Genomic DNA, 22,945 nt, shown 5'->3' with positions numbered 1-22,945 from the left:
GTTTGAATGTCATTACAAGTCCACATACTTATTGCAAAAGCTCACTTATAATGCCAAGAATGTTATTAAGACTACTTGTTGCTTGCCTCTATGATAGGAGCCACCTTTGCCTTTAACAGCTGTCCTCTAATGTGGTCCCATGAGGTCTGTTTATCAGACTGTTTATCAGTCTCAGGAGTTAGAAACTGATGAAAAGTGGGTCTCATTGATTCTGAAGACCCATCATGGTAAGAAAGTTAAGTTCACTTGTACACTATTTCTCCACCACATATTTTTATATTCAGTTATATAATTTTGCATAACATTTCTTACAAGATATGAAATAATGGGAAACAGACATACACAGATACTCACATGACTTATAGTTACGGTACATTCTTAGAAATGAACATTTCAAGTGGCACCTGGATGGCTCACTTGATTGAACATCTGTCTCTTGATTTCAGGTCAGGTCATGATCCTAGGTTCATGTCTCTTGATTTCAGCTCAGGTCATGATCCTGGGTTGTGGGATCGAGCTCTCCTTGGGCTCTGCACTAAGCATGGAACTTGCTTGGGATTCACTATCTCTCCCTCTGGCCCTCTCCCCTGCTTGTGTGATCTCTCTCTCTCTCTCTCTCTTTCTCTCTCTCTCTGTCTCTCTCTCTTTCTCTCTCAATTAAAAAAATGTTTTTTATAAGAAGAAATATACATTTTGAAATCCCCTAATAACTTTCCTTTATGCCACGTGGGGAGAGACATCAGACATCCAGAAATTACACATAGGAAAAAGAGAAATAGTAATGGAAGTCTTCATGGGGTAATGAGAATGGTCAGGAAGAAGCACAGTGTAAAGTTCTAGCTTTGTAGCTGGGTTTCAGAGCTGAGCTTTCTGAATGGCAACATCCTCTCTTGCCCTTCACATCCAAGTTGCAAGAACTTTCAAGTGTACCTATTAAGCCCCCTTCAAATCTGTATAGTTGTTTCTATTGCTATCTTCTTAGTTCTTGACACTTTCTTTTCTTTCAAAGATATCTCTGAGCACCTCCTAAGTACCATTTCCACTTACATTATTCCCATTATATTCTAATCATTTACAAAAAATATGATTATTTTATTCTCTGTGTAATATCTTTCAAGCAATTCTGACCTAGAGTGAAATGTAAAAATACTCTGACCTCAGTCTATAAAGGCCTAGATGACTTAGTTCCTAATTATTAACCTTCTCCTACTAATAACCTTCCCTCTCCTCACTGGCAAAATTATCAATAGGATCTTTGCAAATGGTCCTTCCTTTGCCTGGAATACTCTTTCCCCTACATTTTGCCCAAGTAAAGATTTCATTTTAAATGTGATTTTCTTAGAGAAGCTTTTGCTTCATTTCTCACATCAATGATGAACTTACTTCTCATCAAGTTATTTTTCTTCTCAGAGTACTTTGGTTAATTTGTGATTATAAACACATGATATGATTCTTAAAAAAATGTCTATCGTAATTGAAAATTAACTCCTATATCTCCAAGACATAATAGGATTTTTCCACACAGAGTGCTCAGGAGAGAGTTGTTGAATGGGGGGGCCGGGGAGGGGGTCAGGACATTTGGGTGAGGGAGACATGTAGGTGCTTTCATCTTCCTTGGGGTAATGGTGGTTGAATGAAATGGTGATATTGGTTATCATCCTTAGCCTTAGAACCATGTAAAGACTATTTTCCTTACCTTTTAAATGTTCAAAATTATTTTTAGTTAGTACTTCATACCTTTTCTAAAAATGAAGGGAAAACCAGTGAGTGCGAGTTCTTGCATGCTTTTTGGAACCAGTTAGGTTATGATTGATAAAACAATATCATCTGACAATAAATTTCTAGTTTGGTATTATCTATAAACAACTTGAATTTTAACTAAAGCAGAAATATTTACAGTGGTAGGCAATACAATAGTTCATATAATGGTATGACTCTATGGGCATCACTTTGACTCTATGGGCAAAGTGATTTTGCTTGATTAAAAATATTAACTTGGTGTAGAGGAATAAATTGTAACACATCTCCCATTAATGAAACTCCCAGTAAAATTAGACTTTCTCCATGCAGATATGAATGAATTGTTTAGAGTTATATTGGAAAATGCAGCTCATAAAATAAAAGTTTATTTTGTCATACAATACAAATACTGTATTTATGGTACATAATTATTTGTGGCCATGGGTGAGGCAATGAGAATCTATGTCATAAATGTTACTACTTTCATTTTACCATAAATTTATTTCTTATTTTCTTATTTCTTATTTATTTTCTTATTTCTTATATTTATTTTCTCTATAAAAATAGGACCCAGTAAACATTTGGTGTATTGTTGGGTTGGTGAGGGAAGTTTTCTACAGTAGGGTTTTCTGATTGTATAAATATTCTATATAAAGCATGGGAAAGTTGGAACTAAGGTGGTATAATTCTTGCGCTATTCCAGACGTCATCTGTCCTTAAGGATTTTTCTTCATCCACTTGCTCACATTTAGTGTGGATCAGTGAGACTATGATAGTCATTAGATGTATTCGTTGATATTTCCACACCTTCTCCTTCTGGGAATATAATAGGATTCCATTTCTCTGTCTCTGTTTGTTAGATGTGGTCTTGTGAATTTATTTGACCTAGTAAATATGAATAGAAGTGACACATGTCACTTCTGGGATGAAGCATTTATGAGAAAGTGCTCAATTGTTCATGTTGATGTCCTCTGCTATGGTAAACAAGGGTGATCCAGATAATGGAGTTTTCAAATAAGTCTGGGTCCTTGAGGGAGGATGATATGGAACAAATCACTTTGTTGACCCAAGATTATGTGTAGCATGAAGAAGAAATAAACATTTCTGTTTAATGCCACTGAGATTTGGGGATTGTTATAATTGTCTCATCTAGTCTGTTCTGCCTGATACAAAAGTTGGTACTAGAAGGAAGGTATTGCTATTAAAACACACACACACACACACACACACACACACACACACACACACACAACTAAACCAACAACAGCAAACTTTGAACATATATCATTGGTTTAAGGGTCAAATGGAAGATGGAAAAGAAACTGTCACCAGAGACTGAGAAGATATATCTCATGGTAAAATATTTGTAAAATTATAATCTCTGGTAAAATGAAAGGCAAAATTATGTACCTAAGGATTTTATTGCTGTAGGGAAAAGAGTAAAGAAGACGGTGGTAGTGGTGTGTGTGAGTTGCTCTTTGTCAAGTCATGTTAAAAAAAAAAAGAGTTCAGAAAACACTTGCTTAGTTTGTAAACATTTATGCAATGGATATAGCCCACAAATTGAGGGAGTGGTGGGTGGTTATGATGTGTCAGTATAAGTTGATCAGTTGTAACAAATATACTATTCTGTGGGGGATGATGATAATGAAGCAGGATATTCATGTGTCTGGGGGTATGGGTAAATGGGAAATCTCTAACCTCCTCATTAATGCTAAGTTTGAAACTGAACCTGCTCTAAAAAAGAAAGTCTTTATAAAGTATTTGGGGTAGGAGGAAAGGAAGTTCTTCTGGTTTCTCCACTGCTATTTTAATATAGGATGTTGCAAAGATTTTAGCTTCACTGATCAGAAATATATCAAGACAATCTATTTTAGTTGTGTTTTCTATCTTACAAATTTCAAATCTCCTCAAACACTTGGTATTGGACAGATAAAACTGCCTCAATAATTTAATTTAACTGATTGGCAAACTTTTTTTGGTAAGCCCTATCTTTCCATCGATACCGATGATGTTTATTATTTCTGAAATGACTTATATACTTGAATTATTTATTGATAGTTGTTAACTTGTGCTTTTGTTTTTTGAAAATTTACTTTCTATGTTACTTCAAAGCCTAGGAAAGTTTTTCAAACTCATTGTCTCTATAATGTTCGTGATATTAATCTAAAGGAAACTAAACTCATCTCTGTTGTTCCACAGCCTCCCCCCCCCCCGCCCCCCAGGCTCCTGTCTGTCTATGGCACGGCTGTACAATGACACCACTTCTAGAAAAGGAAAACAGATTCAAGTTTAGATAAGTGTAGTTATGTGCTTCATTTAGGGAAGTGACAATCTGGGCTAAATGTTCATGTTCGGTAATATGAAAGTGGATGGTTTAGAGCAGCACCTCTCAGCCTCAGCACTGACATTCTAGGCTGACTAATGCTTTGTGGTGGGGTGCTGCCCCGTGGAGAGTAGGATCCTTGTGGCATTCCTGATCTCTACCCATTAGAATTCTATTGGCCAGGAGAAGTTCCCAGTGTGACACTCCAAAGTGCCTCCAGAAATTGACAGAAATCTCCTGGGAGACAAAATTGCCCTCCGTTGAGAACTACTGTGCTAGCTAACATATATATATATATATATATATATATATATATATATATATATATATTTAGGTACAATGTTTATATATGCTTAGAATATCATTATGTTTGTGAAATGATAATTAGAATATTCTGCAGGGTCAACCAGAAATACATATTTAAATCTAGAAGTATCAAATGTATGATGAAACAAAATAAACAAATTCTTAAGTTGTAATTTCATTTAAATGAATAAATAAAAAGAAAGATACTCTTCAGAGATTTATTTTCTCATTATATTAATTTCTGTTACCTCTTAAACAATACCAAAACTTTCAATAGAAAAAAAAAGGAGGGGTGCCTGGGTGGTCCAGTCCGTTGAGCATCCAGCCAGCTCAGGTCATGATCTTGCTGTTCCCGAGTTCAAGCCCCATGTTGGGCTCTGTGCTGACATTCAGAGCATGGAGCCTGTTTCAGATTCTCTCTCTCTCTCTCTCTCTCTCTGTCTCTCTCTCTCTCTCTCTCTCTCTCTCTCTCTGTTTCTCCCCCACTCATGCTCTGTCTCTCTCTCTCTCAAAAATAAATAAACATTAAAAAATTTTTAAAAGGAAACTGGGAGAGCATAATCAAATATTCAGAATCAGTTAGCTGGGATAGGAAAGTGAACACTCACAGGTACACATTCACCAACATTAAATGGGAGCTGTGCATCCAAATTTTGTTAAAATTATGCACATTTTGCTATTTTTCCTTTATAAATGTGAAGAAACATGTGGATGCATATTTCTCTAATCAGCAAACTTTTGTTAGAAGCCCTAATAAACTAAAAAGAGAACATGCCTGCATGCTCTGATATTCCACAAATTACCTGAATCACATTCAATTTTTCTCCATTCTTTAAACATATTTAATCCCCCCCTCCCAATTTAAATTAATGTTTTCTTTGCAGGGCAAGACAGGTTCTTTTTGATGAGTCAAAAAACATGTTACTCTGGTACCGTAAAATAGCTTTCTCTTCCCTCACTGTATGCCTATACAGCCCTCTCTAGTTCTGAACACTGAGGAAAATAAGATTTTCAGAAGTGGGAACCAAAAGGAGAATAGCATCTGATAACAATAACACATAAGCACTAGTCTGAACTTGAACAACTTGTGTTACATCTGAGTGAAGAAAATATCTACTTAGTACAGAAGAAGTGTCATATGTGGTTTCAGAAAACCAACAAAAAACAAAGCTAACAGCAAGGGCTGTTAGCACAATCACAGCAATCCAGTATGGCTTCCTAAACTAATTTGTTGTTACCTGATGGAAAGGAACAAAACAAAAAAAGAATCTCCAGCATGTCACCTTTCATTAAAATTGTGTTTCTCTGAGATTTTGTTATTTGCAATTGCTCATCTGTTAAATTAAAACTTTTAATTCTTCACAGTTTGTCACCTTTTTAATTCTGGTCTGTTGACATGCACTTTTTTTTTTTTAATATAAATCCAAAGAAAGTTCAAAATGCAATTTGAAAGCAAATTAGCAATTTTGCTGGCTGCTAAAAAAAAGAAAGCTTCATGCTTCATCTGTATTGTTTTAAGTATGCTTTAAAAAATGAACCAGACATACAAAGAGGTTGTTCATCTGTTTCTTTCCTAAACAACTGCAACGTTAGCCAATGTAATGGGGTTGCTAGTAGTTTAAAGGTCTTTCCCTGTCATTTCTTCTCTTTTGTTCTATTTCAGAGGACATTGGTGATTGGAAATAAATACTTGAAGCAAACAAAAATAGGCAACAAAGAAATCTTGATATAGTAAGGACCAGGACAAGCAAATAGAAAATAACAAAGATGTATAATAAAAAATATAAAGTGAAATAACATATATTAAGCTAAACAAAAATAGAAAGGTAGATACAGGATATTTCTAGGGAGTTTAGAAGATTACAAATTACAAATGCTCAAGACACATGAAAAATATTCAGCATCACTAATAATGAAATAAATGTAAATTAAAATCAAATGGTGAAATTTGGTTTGGCGAAATTTTTAAAAGTTAAGGGGCAACAGTGCCAAGAGTGTGGATTTTAAAAATGAGATCTTTTTTGTACTGTTGATGAAAATCTGGGTTGCTGCAACATTTTTGCAGAGTTTATCAACAGTTAGGAATATATTCCTGGAAAAATACAATGATTCATATGCATATGTTCAGTGTAGCATTGCTTGAAATCTCAAGAAGAGATCTGTGGAGTAATACTTAAAAAATGTAATATAAATAGTAGGTAGTGCTTCCCCTCCCTTTTTAAAATAAGTTGTCTCTGTGTATGATCTTAGAAAATGTCCATCATCAAGTGATAATAGAATCAAATTGCAGACCTGTAGGTATGCATGTGTTTGTATGTGTATATGTGTTATGTATATATATGGTTGTTAGAACTACAGTGAATATAAAGTACCGAGCACATTTGAAAAAAAAAAAAAACAGAACAAAGAATCAATAAATATTCACCACCAGCATGAGTGTTGCTTGTGCCACTCCTACCACCTACCACCACCTGGAATTGACCAGGGGCCTGTCAGACACATGCATCCTAGCAGGAGCTGATTTAGGAATTACTTAACAGAAGAAAATTGCAATTTGTGTTTAGGTTATGCACAGAGACAGAAGGCTCAGAAATATTGTGTGGAAAAGAGCTCAAGGACAGAGAGAGTTCAGCGCATTGAATCATCCCCGAGAGCGATGTTATTTTAACCCTTTTGAGCCGGCTCTTTTTCATTCTCTTGGGCATTTTCAGTGCTACTGACAGGCGACATGTGGCATTCACCTGCTATTTCCAAGCATCATACTGTATGTATAGGGTAGATAATAAAGTCATTCGCTTGATTTGAAACATTAGTCCAAACTTCACCCAGAAAATGATTCAGGAAGCTCTTTGGTACTTGCTCTGAGTTTCTTTCTTTCTTTCTTTCTTTCTTTCTTTCTTTCTTTCTTTCTTTTTCTTTCTTTCTTTTTTTTTTTTTTTTAATTTTTAACGTTTATTTATTATTGAGAGACAGAGAGAGAGACAGAGCATGAGCATGGGAGGGGCAGAGAGAGGGGAGACACAGAATCTGAAGCAGGCTCCAGGCTCTGAGCTGTCTGCACAGAGCCAGATGCAAGGCTTGAACTCACAAACCGCGAGATCATGACCTGAGCCCACGTTGGGCGCTTAACCAACTGAGCGACCCAGGCGCCCCAATTGCTTTGAATTTCTAAGAGCTAGTTTGGTGCAGAGTGAGGGAACTAGGGACCTTTCTGTTGTATTCAGCCAGCAACTAAGCATTCCACTATAAGGCTATGTGTGTCTTTTGAGGAAAGAGTTATTAATTCTGAGGTTCTCTTAGGTCATGCACCCTGCAGGTCTGAGCCTTACCTCTACTGTTCCTCATCTCTTTCCATTTGGTGGTATGCAGACGTGTAGAAGAAGGTACCTTTGGGATCTCCCTCCATGAGTTTTTAAATTTATTTTATTTTAATTTTAATAGGCTTGATGTCTTTTATTACTTTTTTTTTTTCCCACATTTACCATGCCATGAATTCATAGGGAATGGGTTCCAGCAGCTCAGGCTCCTTTCCATTGGTTCTCACGAAGTGTGCTTCTCTGGGTGGAGTAGGCTGGCTCTTCATTTGAACCCAAGTACCTTTCTCGTTGGCTTTCCTCTTTTCCTCCTGATCATTTTCCTTCACATGCTTCAGGAAGCTATCTTGGCTCTATGAGTGCTTAATAGGCTCAATACATGCATTAATTCTCTTGGCAAGAATCTTGCCCTTAACTTGTTTATTTACAAAAATGCCAACAGCATGCTGGGTAACATTGTAGACTCTTCCAGTTTTGCCATGATAACATTTGTGGGGCATTCCTTTTAGAACAGTGCCCATTCCCTTGATGTCTACAATATCACCTTTCTTGTAGATTTGCATGTATGTGGCCAATGCAACAAATCCATATTTTCTAAAAAGGCCTAAAGAACATATAGCAGGTACCTCTTCTCTTTCCTTTGTGTTGGTAATTTTGGCAAATTACTGAAAGATGGGGGTGCTGGCCACAAAGCCCTCCATGAGTTTTAATCTTTCCCCCGTGGTAACAGTCAACACCAGAGAAGCTCCTTTCTCCAGGACCAGAGCCTGGGAGACTGTTGCTTTCTCATCCACAAATCTAAATCATTGACTGACTTGTGGGGCTCTTCCTTGACTATTGCTCTTAACCCTGGGAGACACATTTATTTTCTTCCTTCAAAGTAGATCAAATATCTCATTTTCATTATTCTTCTATAGCTATCATGCCATAACATGAACATTTAAAATAAATTGAACATGCTAATTGGGAATGTGACTCTCAGATAGCTCTTAATTTCCCACCAGTAAAATGATAAGGCACAATTGACAAAGGGAAGAGTGGGTTTCTGCAATTTGTGTTGTCAGGTTTCCAAGTAAGAGTGGAGGCTGATTTTAAAGTCAAGAATTAAAACATATGAAAACATTTAAATATATGAGTTTGAATTTGACATTTTACTGTTCGTTCATGGTGGGCACATGTTGTAGCTAATTTTGTTTTAACCCAGGGTGAATGGAATTTGGTTTTTCAGTTTGCTGTATTGTGCTTCAAGCTATTTTGAGTTTTTATCTATAAGCATTTCTTTTGAGCATGCCCCAGACCCAACTGACATTGCACTGATATCCCGACATAATCATTGGGGGTGGGACAGACTGTAGGAGGTGTAGAGGAAAAAAAAAAGGGGGGGGTGTTTTTGAATCTCTCATTTTTTCTTGATTTTGGTTTCTCATTGTCTGCTTTTTAAAAATTTCTTACCAATAAGCTTACTATAATCTAGTTATTGTTTTGTTTTAAAGATGGGGCAAGAGCAAAATGAATGAGAGCCAATATTTTCTTTTTGTGAGGGCCTCCCACACCCCATCCACTTCAACTTGGAACAGGGTGACTTGGAGACCGAGGGCTCTGAGCCTGAAGCTTTCACAGCATTGACACAGGATTGAAGGACTTGGGGGAAGGAGAAAATTGGACCCTGAGAATCTGTCCAGCTTTTGTTCAAACAATCAATGAGAAAGATACTGGCCTTTTATGTTCTCAGCAGTCTCTTTTGAACAAACAGAGGCTGTCAGACTTCTGATTTTTTTTTTACCTTGTTGATTTTCTTTTCTGAAAAAATGGTACAGTACAAATAAGAGAAAATTCTCAAAGACAAGTCGGATACTGGAGTCAGTACTGCCATCAAGGCACTGATACCAAGGCTCTGGGTGAGTGTGTTCAATGTCACAGGAAGAAGGAAAAATAGAAGTACTGTGATTTGACCTTCCTGAATAAACACACAACACAATTTGAAGACCTAGTTGGACTATTTTGAGCAAAATAAGTTTTACACGGTAATAATGCATTCATAGTTAATGTTGAATAGAAATGTGACCTTTTTGCTGTCAGTTATTTTGCTTACAAGCTATATTGCAGCACTTTGTAAAGTATCTATTTATAAATTGATACATCTGACATTGAGTTGCCCTTTTATTTACTTATTTATTTTGGTTCAGGCACTAACTAAGAAAAACAAATCAGTTTTTTACTAACTTAGGGTATGATAAGGTTGGTAAACTTTAGTTCAAGCTAATTTTACCAATGAGACTGCACTTTTAAGATCTATGGTTATTCTAGTGGAAAATTGGTTGTAATAAGGTAAATATTTATAGGCACCTAGACTTTTTAGAACTACTCATTCTTATGTTTGCCTTTCCGACTAGTCACATATTCTATACATACTATTTTACAATTATTTATCCTTTGTTTTCCATATATGTGTAGAGAACACTGGGCTAAAAACTTCAGTGAATGCATGACCACAGTCCAAATAGATTTATGGGCTAAGAGCTCTCTGAAGAAGCTGTTCTGTCTATAAAATGGAGAGGGTAATATTCTGAAGATACAGATTAATGCATGAAAATATTTTAACCTAAAGTATAATAATGTAACATTTTTAAGGCAGTTAAAAGACTGGAGAAATATGTATTTGTATTTCATTCAAAAGGACATCCTATGTGAACATCAAGGTTTTATGTGTGTGTGTGTGTGTGTGTGTGTGTGTGTGTGTGTGTCTATGTGTATAAATGTATATATGCACATGTATATAAAACAATGTATATATCTGCATATAATTTATGATTGTCTGTAGATCGCCATGTACACTTAAGAAAAATCATATGTGTCAAATATGTCTATGTGATTCTAACTTAATTTGAGTTTACTTATGTAGGTGAGTGTGTATTTATATATTCACTTACTCTTAAGAATATGTTTTTCTGGAACTTTCCCTGTATGTTGGTACTTACAGATGTTGTGGCCTAAGCATATTGGTGATAGATTTTATTAAGGTGTGGTATTGAGAGGTATGGTAGAAATAGTACTGGATATAGAGTCAGAAAACTAGTTCTGAGTCATGGCTAGGTCAAATACTCTGAGACCTTTAAGAACTTAAATCACTCTTCTGCAATCTATTGGTAATCTAATAGGTAAATCTATTACCTAGTATACAGAACTATTGGAAAGTTTAAATGTGATTATTCTAATGAAGGTGCTTTATAAGACCAAAAGTGCCATAATGCCACTTATTATCTCTATACCATTGTTTCTATGGCAAGTTTTAGGAATGGTGAGTGAGGATATGTGACATGGTAGTACCTAGAGTAGGGTAAAGGGGGCAATACTTTAAGGAGTGAGGATTTACGTACGTCCTCTTCTGGAGGGCGGAGTCTCTACTAAATTATTCGTAATTCTCATTCATGGGAGACATTTTCCCCCCCTTGACTTGCTTATTCATTCCACAATTCATATCAATATGAATGCATGGATATTTGTTTAATTATATGTTATAATCCAATGTAATTTATTTTCTTGCTCCATTTGTTCCAGTTCCAGCATTGGGGAACTCTTTCAGTTAGCCTTTACCTATTATTGTGTGGTTTCTTTTTTCTTCCTTCCCTCCCTCCTTCTCTTTCCTTCTTTCCTTCCTTCCTTCCTTCCTTCCTTCCTTCCTTCCTTCCGTATTTCTTTTGCATTTTTTACTTTTGGCACTACAAGATGTTCCAGAATCTTCTTGTATATTTCCTGTGCCGGACCTAGAATCTGCTATTTCTCCAAAAAGCTGTAGTTCCCTCTATCAGAGAATGATGTTAGAAACCAAGATCTGGGTGCTAGGTATCCTTGTTAAATCGAGGTGAAGCTGCATCTAGGCCCTCTTGGCTGGCCACAAAGCATATATGTGTGCATCTCTGCCAATTTATAAATATTTCTCTATATAACCCAGTGTATCTATATTAAGTTAAACATGGTATTTTCAACTTTAATCCATTATCACATAGATTATTCTAGTCCCCTCCTCTTCCTTATCTGTTAGCTCCAACTCCAATAATGAGAAGCCTGGCTTCCACCATTTCACTATGAGTTTACTCAGTTGTTCAGTTCGGGTGTACATGTGTAGCAGTATCAAAATTGTTAACCCATTTCTGTCCATTTTTCTGCCACTGGATAAAGATGTTCAGATTTCTTCCTACGTTTAATCTTTTACATTCTTATCCAGTCACTTGTTTAGCTCTCTTCTCTCTTTGCTCTACTACTATCTTTGGCTTCACCTTAAAAATCCTCTAAATACCCTTCCTCTCCATTTACATATAATTTCTCCAATTAATAAGTTTTAATTGTTAATGTTTATTTATTTACCTTTAGTGAGAGGGAGGGAAAGAGAGAGGAGAGAGAGAGAGAGGAAGACAGAGAATCCCAAGCAGGCTCTGTGCTGTCAGCATAGAGCCTGACCCAGGGCTCAATCTCACAAACCATAGGATCGTTACTTGAACCAGGATCAAGAGTCGGTCACTTAACAGACTAAGCCACTAGGCACCCCTCCAATTAATAAGTTTTAGTTTTGTAAGATTATGTCAAGCTGTTCGGCTTTTTTTAACAGGTCTCGATTACAAGGAACTATTCATTTAGTTAGTACTATTCCAGAATAAATCATTAAGAAAATAAAATATTAATCATTTACTGATTTTGAACCATCGGGTGCTCTTAAGATAAATTTTGATATTAAAGCAATATTATAATTAATATGCATACAGAAATATACTTAAATTGTTTTTATTTCTTTGATTATATACTTTGAGTACAAACTGCTTCTGTTTGCCAACAATAGAAAAAAATTAGGGGGTGTATTTGGCATTGAGAAGAATTATAACCTCTATTAACTGGATCAGAGACTGTATGAAGGTATGAAATATGATGTTGTTTGTAATGCCTTTTTTTGCCTGTGGAAATGGGAACATAAGATGGTTTTTGGAACACCTGAAGAAATATTTCATTGCATAGCTTTAGGGAAAACAGGAACAATACAGAATATTTATTATATAAATAGTCTTTGTGCAAGATCCCACAGAATCTGTGTTCTAGGTATAACAGAGGTGTTGTCCCATTAAAAAGGAAAGCTACAACAGTAGCAAAAGAATTGAAAATTTGTCGGGAAATATATGCTTACATGAGACAAGAGTATAGTCATTCCATATATGTATTCATTTATTGACTCCTGCTAGTCATTTTCACACATGTGAATTTCCATGCTACTGTTTTTAGGCACATATATGTAAATAATTGGTTCTCAAAATATTCAACATCTAGCAGTATCCCTACAATGCACAGCACAGCCCTCCACAGAAAGGAACTACCGCTGAGGTTGAAAAACTCTGGTCTAAAATATGGGTATGCAGTACTGTTCATACTGTTGAAAACGCTGAGCATATGTAGATACACATTTAATTGGTGCAATGGCTTCTGACACCAATTATGCAGAGTTAGGCTTAACTTTAAAGGTTAAGGACATTGTTCTTACTTTAGACACTAGTCACGAGTTCCAGAGTCCCCAGGCCAGTTGTACCTCTAACCAGCAGGCTACAAATTTGGGGGTCCTTCCTTACCCCCTCAGGGTTTGATAATTCACTAGAACGACTCACAAAACTTGGGAAAACATTATGCTTCTGCTTTAAAGTTTTATTATAGCCAAATAGTACAAATCAGAACCAATCAAAAGAAGACTCACAAAGGGTGAGATCTGAGGGGTCCCAGACACGAAGCTTCCATGTTCTCTCCCTTTGTTATGATATGTCAACATGTGAAACTACACAGAGGACTGCCAACCAAGAATGCTTACCTGACCTTGATGTCCAGAGCTTTCATTGGGGTTTCATTACGCAGGTATGACTGATTGAACCATTGGCTATGTGACTGAACTCAACCTCTCCCTCCCTCTGCTTCCTGGACATCAGGCTCATATCACATGGCTTAAAACCACTATTACTCCGATCACACATTGATCTTGCTGGCATGGCCGACCTGCAAACTGAATCACTTCTTGTACATAAACATAAACTATCTAGGGGTCCTCAGTGATTCACTTCATTAGCATATATTATCAGGTTCCACCATGAATAACAAAGACACTCCTATCTGAGAAATACCAAGGATTTAGAGACCCTCTCCCTGAAACCAGGGACAAAGACCAGCCAAATTCTTTGTTACGTAGGAATTGGTTTAGAAAATAGATGAATGTATAATGGTGAAATAACATGATTATAATCTTGATATTTATCAAATACATTTTCCAATACTGAATTTGACAAATACAGACAGGAAGCAGCCAATTGATATGTATAAAAAATGTAAATAAATAGGAAAAAATTGTATTTTCATTTAGGGAAGAGGATGAATTGAGAGTAAACCTAAAAATATATTAACTGGGATACTAATCTGTAAGTTTTTACCTCTAGGAAGACAAAATTGAAATAGTTTAAATGTAATTCAGGGAATTTATATTTATTTGAAGAATTTTTTCTGACAATAGGTATATATTACTGAAATTACTATTTGAGGTAAGTGATTTTGAAATCTACAGAAACTATATTTATGTATATTAGAGGACATAGAAATGCAATAAAAAGGACATTTACAAGACCTAAGGAATAGAAGATTTAGAACAAAATAAGATGTTGGTCAATTCTCTTTATCAAACGTCAGGATATATAATACTCAGGTATTAACTGCTGAGGTACACAGATTATGAAAAATTATAATTGCTAAAGTACATAAAGGAAAAACGGTATGCCTAAACTGAGAGAGCTTATTTGTGTTAACTTAGAATAGATGAGATATTTGTGAAAATAATTTCAATAGAAGGTAGAATATGAGGTTTAGTCTCAGAGAGATGCATGCAAAAAGTGTATGAGACCAGAAAGGAGGAAGAAAGTAAGTTGCAAATAAACAGAAGCCTATATAACATACTGCTGTTGAAGGCTCATTAAAACAACCAAGGCAGAGTAGCAGCTTCCTAAGAAGAAAGCCATTAAGGCAAGGGACAGCACTGTGACATTTGGGAAGCAATATATCGTAAAGCGCTAGATCCAGTTCACCAAAATTTGAGGAAGAAACAATGGCTTTCTTTTGTAGCTATGGTTATAAAATCCGGGTGGGTGGGGGAAAGGACAGTGTTAAAGTTGAAAGAGTAAGACCAAGAAATGTGTCCTAGTGCACAGTGCACAAGAATAGGGACAGAAAAATGATCTAGCTTTTAAAGGAAGAACAAAAGAAATACAATGATTGATGAAAGAATAATGAAAAATTGAATAATGTATTATCATTTTTAAAAATTCTTATTTGTTTTACAGAAGAAAAATAGTAATGAATGTTTCTAAATATTTTTAATAAAATGTGTACTGTTCCTTTCAAAGTTCATTAAATGATGCCTTCAGTGTGATCCACTTTGACAGCTTCAAAAGAAAAGTAAATGTCTTCTCAAAGATCTTTCCTGCCTTCTGATTCTAGAACTTTGACCACTGTGAGTTTTCTTTATAGCCGTCAAATATTTTCTGGCCTACAAACAGAGAGGTGTAAGAGTTCTTTGGGAAGATGCACTATTCTCCACAAAAGATGTGCTTGGATGACATGATTCATGACATTTCTTTGACACATTGCACACCATTTTGAGTTTTAGTATGATTCATTTGTATGATGCAAAGGGAAGCAATCATCATTTGTTATTTATGGTTTGCTCTGTAATTACAATTGAAGTTACTTTTACATTGCATTTCTCATTTCTTAAAGTATCACTAGAACGTGATAGTTAATAGATAAAAAGGTATAAGGCAAATAGCTGTAAAAGTCTTAATTTGCATTTGCTAATTTATTAGCATCCTTTGTAATGCCATTGTTCTTGCATTGGTTCATGTAAGCCAAACACAGCCTGTAATCAACAGGACACCACCCTGAACTCTGCATAAATCTTTACACAGATGCCTCCTACCAGTATCATCTCCTAGGTCTGAGAACATACTTCTCTCTAAATGTATGAAAAAATATCACCATCAAGACTTTACAAAACTGCTCTCTGCTTTCATTTGTTTTTAAGGAAAGCCATACTTTATGAATTTAAATTAGTTGACCTATCAGAAGAATATCTAGGGGCACCTGGGTGGCTCAGTCAGTTGAGCATCTGACTTCAACTCAGGTCATGATCTTGCAATTCGTGAGTTTGAACCCCACATCGGGCTCGTGGCTGTCAAGGCAGAGCCCACTTTGGATCCTTTATCTGTCTGTCTCTCTCTTTGCCCCTCCCCTGCTTGCCTACCTGAGCTCTCTTTCTCTCTTAAAAATAAATAATCTTAAAAAAAAAAAGAATATCTAAAGCAATTTGAACACCCGATAAGCAGAGAAATATGACTATGGAGAGGCGCTGTGGCCATCCATTAACACATATTAAGATGGTTAGCTTTTTGATAAAAGGCAAATAAGTTTTATCAAGAGTATAGATAAAGTAATGACTGTAGTGGATGGCCCATGCCTTCCTGTGAGTAGTGTTAATAAGGGAATTGGAAAGTTGGGGAAGAGTAATGTGAGAATCTAATATTCCCATTCCCTGATTTGACTCTTGACTCATCCTATCAAAAACTCTATTGGAATGTTAAAGGTATAGGCAGGGAAACTTGGAAATCATATAGTCCAAGCCTCGCTTTCCAGGTGGGTGTCTCTCAAAGATAATTATTTGAGAAGCGTGTCTTGAATCAACAAATGATTGAGGTAACAGAGACAGTCTAAGTAGATATAGTAGAATTTTATGGCTAGTTTCTAAGCAAATTAGAATCTATGTCTTTGGAAACTTATATAGTGTTTTTCCCATTACATCATTCTTTCTTGATTTCATACTAAATCTCCTAGTAAATAGTTGTTGATGTGCATATGTATTGAATTATTAACTGAAAATATAGTTTTATAACACTTTGTTTTGGAATGGAGTAATTCACATGGTCTGTAACCTACGTTTTCCTTCTTATCAAATGGATAATATCTATCCCTACTTTTATTAAACATACAAATATCCTTGTGTACCCAAAGGATATGGGCAAAGATATCAACAAAGACTTCTGTAAATAGTGGGATTTAGGAAGATTTTGTATGATTATGAATATGTTCATTTAAAAATATTTAAAGTTATTTTTAGGGCATTTATAATGAATATAATGGTAGTATTAGTATAATTAATAATTACAACAATATATGAATATACAACATGATAGTATAATAATATCATATTATTATATTATATATTATATATAAATATATATAAATTATATGTATATAAATTATATATAATATTATATAATAATCACAATATATATTATATATTATATTATATAATAATCACAATATATATTATATAATAATCACAATATATAATATAAATAAGTATCGCTATTATGTATTAATATAATTAATAATATAATACAACCTAAAATAATTATTAAAATTATTTTTAAATATTTATGACTAGAAAATTTAGGAGACATGCATGATCATATTGGCAGTGTTTATTATCAAAATGTGAGACTGTGAAAAATGTTGCAGTCTTTCATCTGCATTTAGTGTTGTCTATAATGCATAATCATTACTCTTAATTTGTAAACCATATGAGTTATTGATTTTCAAAAATGTAATGATATACACAAATAATTAAAAATTCAAATTCTGTTAAAAGATGCATAGTAAAAATATAAATATTTTTTGACCCCTGTCCTTCAACACTCCAGGTCCTATCCCTAAAGAGAACTGTTGCTTCTTATTTTATATAGGTAGTCTGCGTGTGTGTGTGTGTGTGTGTGTGTGTGTGTGTGCATGTGCATGCACTCAGGTGCCTCTATAGCTATGACTATGTGTATAATTGATATCATTTGTAGATATATAAAATATTTGTGAATATAAATATATGGCATAAATATCCATTCCTCCTTTCTCCTTTGTTTTATACAAATAGTAGTACCTTAGTTTACTTATTCTTTAGTGTGTGTATGTATGCATATTTTATATGTATATATCTAAATACATGTCTATTATATATATTTGTATATATTAATTTAATATTTTCTCCTGGGGATAATTTCACAACAGTCTTTGCATATATTCCTCGTTCTCTGTAAACGCTACATAGCAATTTGTTGTCTGGATGTGTCATAATGAGTGCATTTGAGTGCTCCTGATGAAACTAAGTCGTTTGCAATATTTTATTATTGCAACTAATAAGCCAATAAATATACTTGTTTTAATTTGCTTCGGCAGAATAGTCAACAGAAAATTGTAGATAATTACAATTTTTTTCTGTTTACATTCTTATAATTTTCTTCAACAAACATATACTCATTTCAAAATTTTAGTTACATTAAGAAGGAAAAACACTGCTAAAAACCTTATATTTAGGTGTATTAACAATATTTTACATTTGTTTTGGTCTTAGAGGTTCTAGAGTCTTTCCCACACATTTTTTACATTTAAATGGGAAACTAATGAAAATACAAATTTTTCTCATGGAAGGTTTTAAAGTATTGGCTTAATAGTTGTAACAGGATCAGGTAATAAAATGCTGCTATCCTCCTCTTGTAGGAGGATAAAATCCTACAAATAGTACTAACATTTGTTTGTTCCCCTTTGTATTAGCATATTTTATGTATGTGTACTTTAGTGTTTTTATCATTTATTTTACTCTTAAGGTATAAATATACATTTTCAACCATTATCTATTAAGATACCTCTTTTTAATTGGGGCCCAGCCACTGTAAAAATAAAACCTTTTTATTTTTGTTGCATTAATTAAAAAAAAATTTATTTCCCTTACTCTTTAGGATTACTTTTTTTTAGAATGATTTGTAAAAGCTTCTAGGAAATCAGATCATATTGTGACAGACAAAGCAGAAGATGTCTGAGTTTGCTCAAAACTATGAAAAATGAGAACCTTCTCTTAGCACATTTCAATTTCAATATGCTTCTATTCTAGTGGTTTTACTAAAGCTTTTTTTGAGCATTCAGTTTGGAATCCAAGCCCGCCCAGCTTATACCTACCCCTTTTTAATCACTTCATATTCCTCGACTGCTCCTCAGAACTCAAAAATGGACTTACCTAAATCTGATCCTTGACATTTAGAACCAAAGTTGATGCAGATTATGAGTTCAGTTAGTGTTTAATCATTGATACTATTCTGTTGTGCTCAGTAGAGAATTTTTCTTCCAAACCTTACTGTGTACCACACCTAAAAATAACAATATAAGCACATAAATTATCAATTAAGAAAATCTAAACCACATAGCTAATTAATAGGATCCTCAAGTTGGCAGAGGAGACTATGCTTTGATCTAATTGTGGAGCAGTTCACAGATGCTAATGCAGGTAATCACACATTTAAAATTTCTTATTTTTTTCCCCCTGAGAGAGACAAATCACATTGAATTCACCCTCCCAACGTTGAAGGTAAAGGTAAACGATTTCCACAATTGAAGAAGTAAGAACAATCACTTTAGAAATTTCCTCTCAGCAGTTCTTTACTGCAAGGCTTAATTCCTGTAGAAAACTTTATAATTGTCAGTCTCCAATCTGCTTTCAAACGTTCCTAATTTTACTTGGTTTTCAATACAAGGTGGTGATTTATTTAAGGTCTTATATAGTCCTAGTTTATTCATATGTGTGAATTTTGTTCACAAAGGGAATTTCACTAATTTTGGTCAAAATAGATGTATATCAAAACCAAAGTCGTCCATACCTAGATTTGCTCTGCTTCTTCTGTAGGAAGAAGCTTGAGATGAAGGTCAATTTAGCAGGTACCTGGATGCAAAAACAAAATAGCCCCAAACAAAACAAACAAAACACTAGTCTTTCACAAACTTGATGCATTGTCATTCAAATTTGTCATTCTAATGGCTAGATTTATAAGCACTGCAATTTTATTTGACAGATAATTTTTGAAACTACAATGCATGCACGAAAAATTTGATTGTTATTCTTTAGCAGAAATAATTTTGTTACCACCTTTAACAGAATCTCATTACAGAATGCTTTTGGGGAAAGGGTGGGTCAGATAGGAATAAAATGAAAAAAACAGAAACACTTTCTTAAAGTAATACAAGGAATAAATCTAAAAGTTTATCATTGTATTATAACACTATTTGGGGATATCAAAAACATTTATGACATGCACATTTAATTCCTTTTTGATAAGATATTGAACAAGCGGTTTTATCCCAGTGACTAAATTACATACATCAAATCGTCATACTACTTTTAGAGATCAAGCAGAGCTAGAGACACAAAAGACTTTATATTACTAAGATTATAAGTATTTATTTAAAGAACTTCACACAGTCACCTAAAAGCAAAAGAATTGTTGTGATGATGAAAAATTCGCAATACTTTATTGAATTAAAAAAAATTAGATTTATATGCTATGCTGAGTGCTATTCTACAATGTAAAATAATGTAAAATAAAACAATATAACAAAGTAATATAAAAGTTAACCTTTCTGAGAAGCTATAGTGGTGTTTATTTATAATAAATTACACATTACATAATTACAGGGTTGTCTGGTGTTACCAGCTTACACATAATTAATTGAATAATAGTTGTTTTGCAAAGTAGATAACCAATTTAAAAATGGCTAATAGACCAATAAGAGTAAACACGTAACAGGCAAATCTCTATAAATCAACAGAAAATTTCATCCAACTTGCACAAGACCTAGTATTCAATTCATGCTGGGGAAGGTATAGAAAAGTACAATACAGATTGCAACACATTCCAAACTGTGTGTCACAGAGTAAATATTTATGTTTAAGAACGAGGGAAATCCAGGGTGAAAACATGTTTTGGAAAAGTTGAAAAATTAATTTTTAAATGTTAGTTGGTATGCAAGATGCAAAGGATGAATACAGAAATATGAGAATCTTCTTCCAGTTAATGTTGTAAAATATCTTGAACACATCAAATGTAGTACATATGCACAAGCAAATAGCAATCATAAAACATTATGTTACCAATTAAGTAAAATATATCAAGAGAAGTATATTTGACATGTAACCAGTAAATTATGTAAAAATAGATGACTGAATAGAAATTTAAATATCAGCTATTAAATTAAAAATTAATGTGCTATAATTCTGCAAATATATAAAGTAAACCTTAATCACCAGAGAGTTACTGAGTAGTTGCCTTTTTATTGCGGTCCTCTAGCAGGAACAGTATTGGCTGAGGAAACACTAGCTACAGTAAATAGTAAATCTCACCATTTCTATCACTTAGCCCAGTGGAGATCCCTTTCTCACACAGGTAAGGACAAATGAGGGTATTCATCAGCTTTCTGGTATTCGTCTGGGTATTCGTCAGCATCAGCTTTCTTCTTATGATTTGACTGTCGTCTCGTGTGTCGGGGTCCCCTGAATGCAGAGAGTACATAGGGAGGATAAGGTGGGAAGCCACGCATGCCTGCAGTTCTTAATTGCCTCAGCCCTAAAACAATACAAATCACTTTCTCCCATATTCCACTGGTGAGGGTTTAGAATTGTAACCCTAGCTTGGGTAGCTGCTTCCTAGCAAGGACTCTAGTATGCAAGGGGAAGCACCAGTTTTACTGGGCAGTTAGTCATTTCTCCACCAGAATGCAATAGAGCCAAGTTTATATTCCGTGTAGAGATAATTAGGATAAAAATTGCAAATCTTAAGAAAAATCTTGAAGTAAAGGTTTCTTAATTCATTACACACACACACACACACACACACACACACACACACCCTAGTAAATGCCTCTTCAGGTAGGGTTAATTGCAACAGGCCTGGAAATAGCCAGAACTGTTCAATTGAAATAAGAAATGCTCCTGCATTACACTCATAACTAGGCATGAAATACAATGTACTAATAATAATGTTGGTTTGTAACGCAGAAGTTTCAAGGTCATTTGTACCAGTTTATCAACATTGTTTATTGATAACAGTGAGATGAGACACCTAGAGAAAGCCTGACAGAGACTCCCATTTGGGGCATCCTGTTTCTGCGTTATTCCCAATCGGAGAGGAAGAACTGTGTCCATGTCACCTCTATACAGGGGGACAATGGTGCTATCACCAGGCCTTTCCAGACCTCTCCTGAGACAGGCTGGCATGCATATCCTGACTTTGATGCTTTGCTGTATTGTTTCCTTTTCTGGTAATAAACTGCAGATTTGTAAGCATTGTCTTTTTGTTCCTTGTGAGTCTTCTTCAGTGATCTGAGCCTGTTCAACTGTCACATTAGTGAAGTGCCATACAATTATAGTCACTATAAAAAGCATATTGAGTGATGAAAAGAAATAAAAAAAAAACCCTGCTATTTTATTGGACACAATGACTCATTGTGCAATTTTCGGTTTTGGTAAAACTACATGAAGGAAATAAAATAGGGCAACAGAATTGGGAGTTACTGGAAATGGAAAGAAGCTAACTATGATGCTTAGTGAAAGCTTTTAGGAAGACGAGTCATTAGAGCAAATTACAAAGGAATGAAAATTGTTGAAACAGTGATGTCAAGGTCTGGGAGAAAAGCGTTCCCTGTGTGGGAAACAGCAGGAACAAAGACTAATTGATTACACCTATACTTAGCACTCTGAAAATTGAAAACTGAAACTTATACCCTAGTTGATCAAGGACTCTGAATGGGTGCTAAAAAGAGTCAGAGTGGTTGAAGAAGAGGAAGCAAGAGCTGGAGAGGTGAGGGCCCAGGTCAGAAGACTCCAGTAACCTGAGTATCTGCATCTTGGGCCTTGCAGTCCAACGTGAGGATTTTTCATGTTATTTTAATTGTTATAGGAAGTGTTGGGTGGTTTTAATCCTTGAATAGTAGACTTTAGATTTTGTGATGAGATCAGACTTAAAAACTTAAGTTGCTGCCATTCTATAAAGTCTTGTTAATACACAGTTATTTAAGCTAATTTGGTATTCACTTTGGAAAGAGAAGGCTTAAGAGATTACTGTAGGTAACTGTATCTGGCTCCTTGATCAACACAAGTAAAAGTTTCCATTTCCAATTTTTGCAGTGCTGAGTAGAGGTGCGAAGTCAATGATTTGACTTTGTTCTTACAACTGTTGTTACTATGAAGACGTATTTATAGGCTTACCTAGTACAACAGGAGCCACCGATCTCCAAGTTTTTCAAGAATTACATGTACTTTTTAAAAGGAATTGGTTTACTTTTCACTTTCTAAGTGATGGGATCTGGGAGTCTCAGCAGA

The 22,945-nt window shown here is 34.8% G+C and overlaps 1 pseudogene; it reads right to left on the bottom strand.

The window, feature by feature from the left end:
- Positions 1-7,847: 7,847 nt before the first annotated feature.
- LOC123596925 lies at positions 7,848-21,165 on the bottom strand (annotated as a pseudogene).
- Between the last annotated feature and the right edge of the window lie 1,780 nt (positions 21,166-22,945).

The sequence above is a fragment of the Leopardus geoffroyi genome, chromosome C1, assembly GCF_018350155.1.
Source record: "Leopardus geoffroyi isolate Oge1 chromosome C1, O.geoffroyi_Oge1_pat1.0, whole genome shotgun sequence".
NCBI classification, from domain to species: Eukaryota; Metazoa; Chordata; class Mammalia; order Carnivora; family Felidae; genus Leopardus; species Leopardus geoffroyi.
This window is presented reverse-complemented; position numbering and strand designations above follow the sequence as displayed.